Source organism: Triticum dicoccoides, chromosome 4A (assembly GCF_002162155.2).
Source record: "Triticum dicoccoides isolate Atlit2015 ecotype Zavitan chromosome 4A, WEW_v2.0, whole genome shotgun sequence".
NCBI classification, from domain to species: domain Eukaryota; kingdom Viridiplantae; phylum Streptophyta; class Magnoliopsida; order Poales; family Poaceae; genus Triticum; species Triticum dicoccoides.
The window spans coordinates 433,083,576-433,096,319 of NC_041386.1; positions in this window are offsets into that span (position 1 = coordinate 433,083,576).

Consider the following 12,744-nt stretch of genomic DNA (forward strand, 5'->3'; position numbering starts at 1 on the left):
ATAGCAGGGCATTATGGATGGATGAACTATTTCCTTTCTTGTAAAAAAATTATTCCCTCTCGGTGTATATTGATATAGATGGACTATTTTGATGGTGTGCATGTCTTTGGAACAGAGTAGTAGCGTGGGTCCACTTGACTATAAGGAACTATTTAGCCGCATATATAGCTTTCTCTGCTACTCCTTCCAGTGATTGGTATGCAGTGCATGTGTCCGTAGACATGACAGCTTGTGTGCATGACATGTGGGCCACCTAAAATGTGGCGAGCATAAAGTTTCTACCACAGCCACCCGCGATTCCCACGACGCCGCTCGAACCCATGAAAAACCATGTCCCCCGACCTGCGGCTCACCCCTCTTGGCCCCACTACCTACGGGAGCATTGCATGTGGACCAGTCACCTATCGGGTCCACATGTTATTGACTCAAAGGTAGGTGTAGTAAGGCGCTGAAGCTCAGTCCCAACGGCCCTGAGAGGGAAATGTAACTCCTGCGCCAGGGCTTGTGGTGCTCCCGCAGCACGAACTCGTGCCAAACTCGAGAATTGTTTCTTTACTATACACGCACGCAATGATTTAATGGACATTGTAATCTCAACATGTGATGGGGAGCTCTAAATTTTAATTTGAAACTTATAAAACGAAAAGGTTCAAAACAAATAAACTGGGAGAGAGGGAGTATATCGTAGGATGTGTCCCATACAAAATAAGTCCCCTGGTTTGTCACAACGAAGATGCGGTTAGAAAGGAGCACAATGTCTTCCTACTCATACGGCAACAAATCGGCCGCAGACAGCATGGTCCGCCTTTAACCGCCATGTGCAAGGTTCGTGCTATCTTATTCAACCTCACCGTGGTTCCATCGTACCAATTCATGCGGTGGCCCATTGCATGGATGATCCCAATGTTGGACAAAGGTTCTACAGGAACGGTGTCACCGTTGTAAATGTTGTGCAAATTGATGTTGGTACCCTCCTGTACATATGCAAGCCAATCTCCACTTGCACCGAGGCTAACCTATGAAACAGTGGGCAGGGGAGAATTAGGAAATGGACACGGAAGTAGTCTTTAGAATGCATTTACTACGTGATCAAACTCATCTTACCTGCTCATCGGAGGAAATCTGAGTGCCCCTCAACGTCGGCATCTCAAGGGGCGTCAACTTGCAAATACGGCCATGCCGCGCTGGAGAGACCCCCAAGGAAACATCCTCGTGCGTTCCACGGAACATCAAGATGCATTTGTATGAGTAGTTTATCTTGTGAGACAAAAGGATGAATGAGGGAAGGCCTCTAGAGATAGAGATGGACACTAGTACTACCAACGTGCTGGCCCGTGCGTTGCAATGGATCCAAAGTAGTAGAATAATACTTGTTCACGTGCTTGAAATATAAACACTCTAGTTTTGATATACATGTGTCAGCAGACATGATAGCTTGTCCATGGAAGTCAAACCACGGCGACCATCACGTTTCTTGTTTCTACCACTGCCACACCCACACACGATTCCCACGATGCCGCTCCAACCCACGACACGACGTCCCCCGACGTGGACATGGATCCTCTGACGTGGCTATCACTGCATTGCCCTACCTTTCCTTCATTGACAGGTGGGACCCATGCTTATGGGTCCCACATGTCAATCACAGAATGGTAGGATTGTTCGCGTTAGGGGATCCTCATCCCCCCGACATGCCCCTCATCCCTCTCGGCCCCACCGCTCCTCTGCCTTTGTGTGCATGACATGCGGGCCAGCTGAACTGCGGCGACCATCAACTTTCTACCACAGACGCACCTGATTGGACGCGGTTTGCTTGCTCTGTTATTGTGCTCCGATCCATACTCCCGCACCATCGAATTTTCATCCAGCGGCTGTGACACATTTCGTCCCGGGCATCAACCCTCAGCTGGAGTACTTATGTAGGAGTACTATAGGTAGTACCCGCCGGTGTGGCCATCTACGCCTCGTAACGCCCCGACGCCCAGCTGTGGCACCCTCGCCAGGGCCACGCCACCACCGGCCGGTTCATCTCGAATGAGTGAGTCGCGAACCATGCCACCACCATGAGAATGACATGTGGACCAGCCGCATTTAAGGTCCGCATTTCATTGACTCATAGTCCGGGCACTAAGCCACTGAAGTTCGGTCCCGTGGGCCCCGAGAGGGAAATGTAACACCTGCGGCAGGCCTTGTGGTGCTCCCACAGTACGAGCTCGTGCCAAAACTGGAATTTGTTTCTTACTACTACCAACTAGTACTAGTAAGGTACACGTGCATTGCACGCATGAGATTCTGGTGGTTTGTGCATTATGCTTCTACATGTGGAGCTTTCTGGATTCTAACATGTGGCAAAATCTGGTGGAATGTAAGGTTAGGCAAGTTTGATTAACTTAGGTGAGTGTTTGGTTCAAGCCACACCTTAGGCAAGCCACACTAAGGCCCCACATGACATACACACAATTTTTTTGGCAAGTATCCCTTAGGCTTGCCAACTTGTTTCTCTCGTTTTGAAGAACTAATAACTTTGCCTAAGCTTAGTTGTCGCAAAGTTAGGGTCTGTTTGATTCAAAGGATTTTCATAGGATCTTTGAAGGATTAGAATCCTTAGGAATTTTTCCTACGTTGGTCGTTTGATTCGTAGGATTGAATCATGTAGAATATTTTCCTAAGGATTCATTTGTACTACGTTTCACAGGAATTCTAACATGCACTCCAACCTCTTGAAACAAATCCTTTGTTTTTCATGTGACACAATCAAACAAACTCAAATCCTATAGGGATCTAATGAACATGCCATTCCAATCCTACTTTTTTCCTATTCCCGTGTTTCTGCAATCCTATGAATCAAAGAGGCCCTTAGTCATGAATTAAGTTCAACCATGGTGAGGGAGTCCTGGATTAGGGGGTGTTCGGATGGCCAGACTATACCTTCAGCCGGACTCCTGGGCTATGAAGATACAAGATTGAAGACTTCGTCCCATGTCTAGGAGGGACTTTCCTTAGTGTGGAAGGCAAGCTTGGTGATACGAATATGTAGATCTCCTACCATTGTAACCGACTTTGTGTAACCCTAACCCTCTCTGGTGTCTATATAAACCGGAGGGTTTTAGTCCGTAGAAAAACATACAGAACAACAATCATACCATAGGCTAGCTTCTAGGGTTTAGCCTCTCCGATCTCGTGGTAGATCTACTCTTGTACTGCCCAAATCCTCAATATTAATCAAGCAGGACGTAGGGTTTTACCTCCATCAAGAGGGCCTGAACCTGGGTAGAACTTCGTGTCCCTTGCCTCCTGTTACCATCCAGCCTAGACGCATAGTTCGGGACCCCCTACCCGAGATCTGCCGGTTTTGACACCGACATTGGTGCTTTCATTGAGAGTTCCTTTGTGTCGTCGCCATCAGGAAGGGTGCCTCGCCCCGTCTTTAAAGACGACACTATTGCTAAGGGAGCTTTGGCTGTCGGCCAAACCCTCCGACTAGGTGGTTTTCTTATGACCACCTGTTGGGCTTCTGCGCCGACGATGACCTCTTGAGCCATCGAAAGCAATCATCATGTCAGCTCGAAACTCGCCGAGCAGTTAGATCCAATGGAGCTCTCCTCCATAAACGAGATCTTGAATCGCATCACCGCCCTGGGAGTCGCTACGGATTACGACCAGATTGGGCCTAAACCCGATCTGAGAGAGATTAACTCTCCCCAAGTCACCCATCACGTTGCCGTGGTAGAGGGACGGTGCGGCGACCCTTCATCTATCTTAAGGACTAGCTACGTCCGGATTCCCGATCCCTCCAAGCCGGATACCCGCGGAGGGGAGGCTATCACTCAAGACCTGAACTTAGAGTCAGGCGACGGGCTGGATTCATTGGACAACATCTAGGAATCCAAATTTTCGAGTTCGGAAATCCCTCGGCCTTTGAGCCTTAGATTGGGTGAGGCTTCGGATTTAATTCCACCCACCCACCCGAACATAAGCGATCTATCCCAAATCAGGCAAGAGCCCGATGAAACAGTACATCATTACTGGGCCAGATTCCTCCTAGTTAGGAACAGGATAAGGGACTGCCGCGAGGAAGACACAATCTCAATCTTCTACAATAATTGCACGGACAAGGGAATCCTCAACGCCATAAGTCGCCGTGATATTACACGCTTCGCTGACTTAGCGTCCATTGTACGAAAGTACTGTGCGATGGAAAGCGCCTGGAAAACCGAAATAAAATTTTGGGACGATCCAGCCCTGAATACAAACCCAGTCCGAAATAAAAGGGTGCATCATTGCCAGACACCCGGGTCAAACACCAAAAAGCAAAAACCCTCTACAGGGCATGGAACCGTACTGGAAGGATGGCTTAATGGACCCTGTAAAATTCACAGTACAGAGGACGCCACACCAACTCACAACCTTAGAGCATGTTGGATACTCCGGCAGGTGGCCAAAATTGGCGAAGATCTCCTAATTCCGGAGGCCACAGAAAGCCACACAAGAGACACCACTATGGTATTAACAGTCTTCGAGACTTTCGCATCAAATAATATGCGAAAAAGGACACTCTGCAGCCTTGCCGAAGTCTACCAAGTAGCAACAATAAACCCATGGAGTGACACGGCTATTACCTTTAACGCCAGCGATGAACCTAAATTCCAAACAGCCCGAGCACCAGCCGCATTGGTCCTCAGTCCAATAGTGGACGACTTTCATCTTACCAAGGTACTCATGGACGGCGGCAGCGGATTGAACCTCATTTATGAGGAAACCCTTCAAAACATGGAAATAGACTGGAACCGCATTGAGAGCAGCAGCACAACCTTTAGAGGAATAATCCCCAGTCGGGAAGCGCACTGTACAGGAAAAATCACACTAGATGTGGTGTTCAGCACGCTGGATAATTACAGGTCCGAAGAGGTCACGTTCCATGTGGCTCCGTTCAGCAGCAGTTATCGCGCTCTGCTAGGGCGGGAAGCGTTTACAATCTTCCAAGCAATACCCTATTACGGGTACATGAAGCTCAAGATGCCCGGGCCTAACGGGATCATCACTCTCGCTAGTGATCCGGACATAGCACTCCGCGCCGAAAATAAGACAGCCGCACTGGCCCTCGAGGCACTATCCGAAGCCCTAGCGACTGAGGAACTGACTACGCTGCGCTCCACGGTGAACAGGGACGATGTGGTACTCCACAAAAGATCCAAGTCCACCTCCTTTAAACCGACGGACAAAATAGTCAAATTCCAGGTCCATCCAACGGACCCCAATAAAACAGCTTCCATCAGGGCACAGTTAAACCCTGATATAGACGCCGCACTGCGAGAGTTCCTACGAGAGAACTGGGACATTTTTGCCTGGCACCCTTCAGACATGCCAGGAATCCCACGCAGGCTGGCCGAGCACAGCTTAAATACCCTAAAAGGATTCAAACCTGTCAAACAAGCTCTTCGGCGTTTTTCCGAACCTAAGAGACAGGCCATGGGAGAGGAGCTAGCAAAGCTATTGGAGGCCGGATTCATCAGAGATATAAAACATCCGGACTGGCTAGCAAACCTAGTGATGGTACCAAAGAAGGACAAATCCTGGAGCCTGTGCGTTGATTTTAAAGACCTTAACAAGGCTTGCCCAAAGGATCCCTTCCCCCTTCCCCGCATCGATCAAATTATCGACGCTACCGCAGGACACGATTCGTTGTGTTTCCTCGACGCATATTCCGGCTACCATCAAATCAAGATGGCAGAATCAGACCAAGCCGCAACGACATTTATCACACCATACGGCCCATTCTGCTTCAATACAATGCCCTTCGGGCTCAAAAATGCCGGCGCAACATATCAGCGCATGATTCAGACATGTCTGGCAAACCAGATCGGCAAAACAGTGGAAGCATATGTAGATGATGTGGTCATCAAAACAAGACATGTCGAATCTCTAGTAGACGACTTGAGGCTCACATTTGATAACCTCCAAACATACGACATCAAGCTCAACCCGGAAAAATGTGTTTTCGGCGTCCCAGCCGGAAAGCTCTTGGGCTTCATTGTATCCGGTAGAGTAATTGAAGCAAATCCAGCCAAGATCCGAGCTCTGTCACAATTGGATATCCCAAAGGACCTCAAACAAATACAAAAGTTAACCGGATGCGTGGCGGCTCTAAGCCGCTTTATCTCCCGCTTGGGAGAAAAGGCCCTACCCCTTTACCGCCTCCTTCGGTGCATCGAACACTTTGAATGGACGGATGCAGCCACGGCCGGACTCGATGAAATAAAAGCCATATTGGCAACAACCCAGTCCTGGCCGCGCCAAACATTGGCAAACCAATGCTATTGTACATTGCAGTAACACATCAGGTTGTAAGGGCAATGCTCGTCGTCGAGCGAGAAACGGACGGACACAAATTCCCCCTTCAAAATCCGGTCTATTATGTGTCCACTGTGCTCACTCCGTGCAAATCACGGTACCCGCATTATCAAAAGATTGCTTACGTGGTATTCATGGCATCCCGGAAGCTACGACACTACTTTCAAGAGTGTTCAATAACAGTAGCCTCGGAAGTACCACTTAACGATATTATAAACAACCGTGACGCAACGGGCCGGATTGCAAAATGGGCCATTGAGCTCCTCCCGTTCGACATAACTTATAAGGCACGGCGAGCCATCAAGTCGCAAGTTTTGGCCGACTTCGTCGTAGAATGGACGGAGGCCGAACTCCCTAAAGAGTACGGCACGTATTCAAATTGGATCATGCATTTCGACGGTTCCAAGATGTTGGCCGGACTAGGGGCTGGCATCTTTTTGACATCCCCCGCAGGAGACACAGTTCAATACGTACTCCAGATTATGTACACAGACCCAACAATGCAGCCGAATATGAGGCCCTTTTACATGGTCTCCGGATGGCAGTATCCATGGGCATTCAACGCCTAGAGGTGCATGGGGACTCGAACCTTGCAATATCCCAAATAAATGGAGACTTCGATGCCAAGGATCCAAAAATGGCAGCTTACCGCAACACCATCCTAAAAATGTCAGCTCGGTTCGAATGGCTTGAATTTCACCATATAGCCCGGGAAAATAATCAGGCGGCAGATGTCCTGGCATGCATCGGCGCAAAACGCGATGTAGTCCCCCCCCCCAACATCTTCTTGGAAAGGATGTTCAAGCCATCCGTAGTATGGGAAGGGGAGCCGAACAATAACAGCCCGGACCCAACCGCACTGCCCGACACCGAATATTCTGACACAATCGGAGGCTCTGCCAATGAAATAACACCTTCAGCCCACGTAATAATGGCCGTCATCGCCCCGTGGACAGAACCATTCCTCGCCTACCTTACTAGGCAGGAACTCCCCGAGGACCAAAATGAGGCACGCTGCATAGTGCGGCGATCCAAAGCCTACAAAGTCCACGAGGGAGAGATTTATAAGAAAAGCACTACCGGAGTCCTTCAAAGGTGCATCTCCAAAGAGGAAGGGCGGAACCTCCTGGCTGAAATTCATGCTGGACTCGGCGGTCATCACGCTGCAGCTTGGTCCCTTGTAAGCAAGGCCTTCTGTATAGGCTTTTATTGGCCGACGGCCCGGGCAGACGCCCAGGACTTAGTCCAGCGATGCGTCGGTTGCTAGCTCTTTGCAAACCAAAGCCATATGCCACCCACCGCCCTCCAAACTATCCCCATCACTTGGCCCTTCACGGTCTGGGGGCTTGACATGGTTGGACCCCTTAAAGGCGGAACCCACAAGCAAAAATACTTACTGGTCATGGTGGATAAGTTCACCAAATGGATAGAAGCCAAGCCTGTTAAGATGGCCGAATCCGGACCGGTGATAGACTTTATATCCGGGGTTGTACACTGTTACGGCGTCCCCCACAGCATCATCACTGATAATGGCATGAACTTTATGGCCGGCGAGGTAAAACTCTGGTGCAAAAACATGGGCATCAAGCTCGATTATGCTTCCGTCTATCACCCACAAACTAACGGCCAGGTCAAACGTGCAAATGGTCTTATCATGAGCGGCATCAAACCCAGATTAGTGCTGTCCCTCAAGGAATCTAACACGCACTGGGTAGAGGAGCTCGACTCCGTACTCTGGGGGCTGCGGACCACGCCGAATCGCACCACCGGATACGCACTGCACCGCCAAGAAAAGAGGGTAACATCAAAATTATGGACTATTTTTTTGAGTATGTTGGTAAGGTCCGGTCATAGTCACTTGTTGAAATCTCTAAAAAGACAAATACTCCCTCCGTCCGGAAATACTTGTCATCAAAATGGATAAAAGGAAATGTATCTAGACGTATTTTAGTTTTAGATACATCTCTTTTTATCCATTTTGATGACAAGTATTTTCGGATGGAGGGACTAGAAAACAGAGTTGGTGATGATGGTGGTCGTGCCATCCTGCAATATAGGCCATCGGATTTATATCTAACGGATAGGAAAGAAACTATGGCAATTTTGCAAAAATATACCCACACGTCTCTCCACATTCGCAAATAAGGCCTTCCCTCGTTGAACCTTTTCTCTCACAAGATAAACTACTCATACAAATGCATCTTGAGGTGTCCATAGAATCGAAGAGAGGGATGACGTGTGTGTGTGTGCGCGCGCGATCGATAAAGAGTGCCATCGAATTTGTGTGTGCCCACGTCAAAGATATAGAGTGGCTGGCCTACTGGAACGTGAGATGGGACATGCGCAGTTTGTCTCTGTGGCATGGATACCTACCTGCAGCACTCGACTATCGGTGTGTGGTGGGGGAAGAGGGAGGCCCAATTAACTATAGAGGTACAATGGCTAGTATATGTGTGGAGGAGGAGAGAGGCCTACCTCATGTATTAAGGAGATCGATCTGCCTCATGTATTAAGGGAGATCGATTGGCATCCATGCATATGTGCAGGAGAGGAATAAGGTTGGGAGAGAGACAGAGCTAGAGTGTTGGAGGGGGTGGTAGTGGAGTTGCTTCTAACAAATGGTGGGATAGGCTTGCTAGACAAACGGAGGGCACGCCCGCAATATCAATAAGAGAGGAGATGGCTGCTTGTTGTCTGTGCACGTGCGTGTGAGAGACGGGTCAGGAGGCATGCACGAATGATGAGGGGGGACGATGTGGCTGTGGTAAGAAGACGTAACTACATAGGAAGATCAATCACCCTTTGTTAGAGAAAGGAGAGACATAACTTGTGAGGTACGTCGATCGATGGGGGGGTAGTTAAAGTCGATCTAGGTATATGTTGGGAGATCGATCGGTATACATGCATGTGTGTGTTAGAAGCAAATGCGGCACGAGGAGAAGGATAGAGAGAGAGGGCTGCATGTAGGAGGTGGTACGAGAGGCATACTATATCGAGGGGGAGGAGTGTGCAAGTACGAGAACGATGAAAAGAGTGGTGGGAGTGAGGCATGGACGGTGACAAGAGAAGAGGAGAAGCTTGTGTTTGTGCTAGGCACACCTGGCTAGAGAGGCATATCGATCGATGTGTGCCGTAAAGAAGGAGCTGGGGGCCTACACACACCATGGGTGAACGACCTAAAGTGAAAAGACGAATTTGCGCGATGGAGCTAGAGAATGCTGAGGCAGGGTGAGAGGGATGCAGGCGTGTGCATGCACAAGAGAAAGTTAGCGCTAGCTACAAAGATAGGAGGGTTGTGTGGGTGTAAAAGACAAATAGAGATCATATATACTTCATTATAAAAAGCAAATTCGGATATTTGAAGAATTTATCATAGTGTTCCAAACCGACGCATGTGTGAATATATATAACGGTGATACACATGGTGTGGTTATGAACATGTTATACTACATTTAATATATTTTATGTCTACTCTTATAAAAAACAGAGTTGTTGATGATGGTGTGCCTGCCATCCTGCATTATAGGCCGTCCGCTTTATATCTGGCGGATATCAAGGAAACTATAATGGTTGAAGTTGGCAACAATCATGATTGTATATTCTTATTGAAATAGAGAAACGAATTCAAATTTAGATCGAATTGCTGCAGTAGTATAGACATTTGGAATGCACTAAACTGTTGGTATGAGTAGGTTACATGCATTATACAGCAAGCGAAAAAATTTAATCGGACATAACATGGATTCATACTCCCTCCGTCCATCTATATAGGGCATAATGAGATTTTTAAGACCGCCTTTGACTATTGACAAGATTAATAGTACATGACATGCACAATGTGAAAATTATATCATTGAAAGAACCTTTCACAGACGAATTTAACGGTGTGCTTTGTGTAAGTTGCATGTCATATATCATTGCTCTAATATTTGGTCAAAGTTAGCATCGAAAAACGCATTAGGCCCTATATAGATGGAAGGAGGGAGTAGCTTTGAATAGCATTTGTATAGTAAAACGGGGCAAGACTCTCTCTTTGTGTGGTGTGAACAGTTTTATTTTTTTCGTTTTTTTGGTTGAGGGAAGTGCGAATTGATTTGGTACGTACAAGTACAATATTACTACACGTTAGGCTTGTCCCTAAAATTCAACCCGTGTCTTGTTATATCCCAAAAATTCGGATATCGTGCTCCCAAAACTGGCGCCTTCACAACCCGCGCCTTACTATCCGAAAATTACAACGCGCGCGAAAACTCCCTCCAGCTGCCACATCCAGACACATGAAATCCCCCTTCTAACCCTGAGCCGAAAGGGCCGCTAGTTCAAATCGGTGGTGGGTACTTTTGTAACACACCCTACATTTTGGACAAGCGTGTCCCTAAGTCATGCTTCACCCCCTCCCATCACCCCCTTTTCGCCATTCGAAATCCCAAGCCGCCATAACCTCTCCGCTCCAGTCATGAAACCCCACCCTCCTCCGCCCGCTATGTCACCGCTGCCCAGCCGGAGCCTCTTCCCCGACGACGTCGTCCACCGCAACAGCTCGACGTCCCTCGTCCACCTCCCCGGATGAGAATCCGTCGTCCATCTCGCCGTCCCACCGGTTTAGCCGCCCCATCCTCCACCTCCAAGGAGCTGCTCCGATGATCGCCTCGTCTATCACGGCTGCTCCATCCCCACAGCGCCGCCTTAACCTGCTCCACCAGAACTGCAGCATCCTCACCGACTCCTCGTGTCACATCCCTAGTTCTGGTATGCACTGAGCTAGCTAGTCATGTGTTGCATCATGTTTAAATTCAAATGAAACTTGAATTGAGGAATTTTCAAAAGCCTCAGAAAACCTCTAAAAATAACCAACATTTAATTCTTCTCAAATGAATCCAAGAAAATGTTCCTGTTATTCTATAGAAATATTGGTAAGAGGTAAAATTCAAACCAATATTTTTGGAGTCACAGAAATATTTGTTTTGGCCATTTGAATTAATTCAATAACTATTTGCATTGGATTTATATTTTATATATAATTAATATATGTCCAATAATTCTGGAACATTTTATGTGGTTTGGTATATTTTAGTTCTAGCCACATAATTATTTTCAGGATTTTATAAAATGGTTTAGTATTTTTACTAAACCAAAACAAAACAGAACAAAATAGAAAACAGAAATATAAAACAGAAAGCAGAGAGAGAGAAGGAATCTCACCTGGGCTTACCTGGCGGCCCAAGTGGCCGGCCCAGCCCACCACCACAGCCTCCCTGTCGTCTTCCTCCCTGGACAGAAGGACGAGCGCGTGCCCGCCGCGCGCTGGCCACGCGCCTCGCCAGCTCCTGCTTACCGCTCTCCCCCGACGCTCTGGACGCCCTGGACGTCGACACGCGGCCTCCCCGACCGCCCCTCACTCTCTCCCGAGCTCTCCCCCTCCTCTGTTTCTCTCTCCCTCTCGTGCCGAGCGCAGCCGTCGCCACCGACGCTGTTCGCCGCGGCCACCGGCCACCCCTCGCCTCGCCGATGCCTCCAGAAGAACCGCCACGCCTTCTTCTTCGTCTCCACCAACCCATGTGACGCCGGAAGCCTCGGAGCGCCGTCCCCGACGTCTTCTTCCTCCTCGGGCCACCGAGATCGCCGGCGACCTCCCGTCGTCACCAGCCCCTCCCCGAGCCCGCCGTTCGCCTCGTCGCCACCGCAGTGAGCTCCTGCCCCTGTTCCCCTTCTCCGCTCCCTCTCTCGCACGCCGTAGCTGCTGCACCGAGCTCACCCGCACCCGCCGCCGCCTGTGCTCACCGCCGGCGTGACTCCGGCCACGCAACGGCTCAGTCGACCCGTCCATCTTGTTCACCGCATCACGTAGGCCACCATTAGTGCCTCAGCTCGCTTGCTCGCACACCGCAACGCTGCCCGCACCCACGCCCGAACTCCGGCGGCCACAACCGAGCTCGCCGCCGTCGATGTAGGTCGCCCCCGGCATAACTGACTGCACCACTCGACGCGCTGGATCACCAGCTGCCCGTAGGTGGTCTCCTCTGTCCGTTTGGACGCCGGAGCGCAAAACCCGCAGCTCCTCCGCCGCGTTTGACCCCGCAGGCGGCTAAACGCCGGCGAGTTGACCCCGCCGACCAGGAGGTTTGACCCTTTGACCTCCCCTGGGTCCATGACAGGTGGGCCCCCGCCATCAGGTGATTAGCTTAAGCTAATCACCACCTAATCTAACCCCAGAGCCACTGACATGCGGGCCCCGCCCGGCTAACTAAGTTAGTTAGGGCTAACTAACCTGGTTAGTTGACTGAGACACTGACGTGTGGACCCCACACATCAGGTTTGACCCTGACCGACCCCTGTTGACTTGCTGACGTCACGGTGACGCACTGCTGACGCAGTAAATGTTTCTGGAATTTA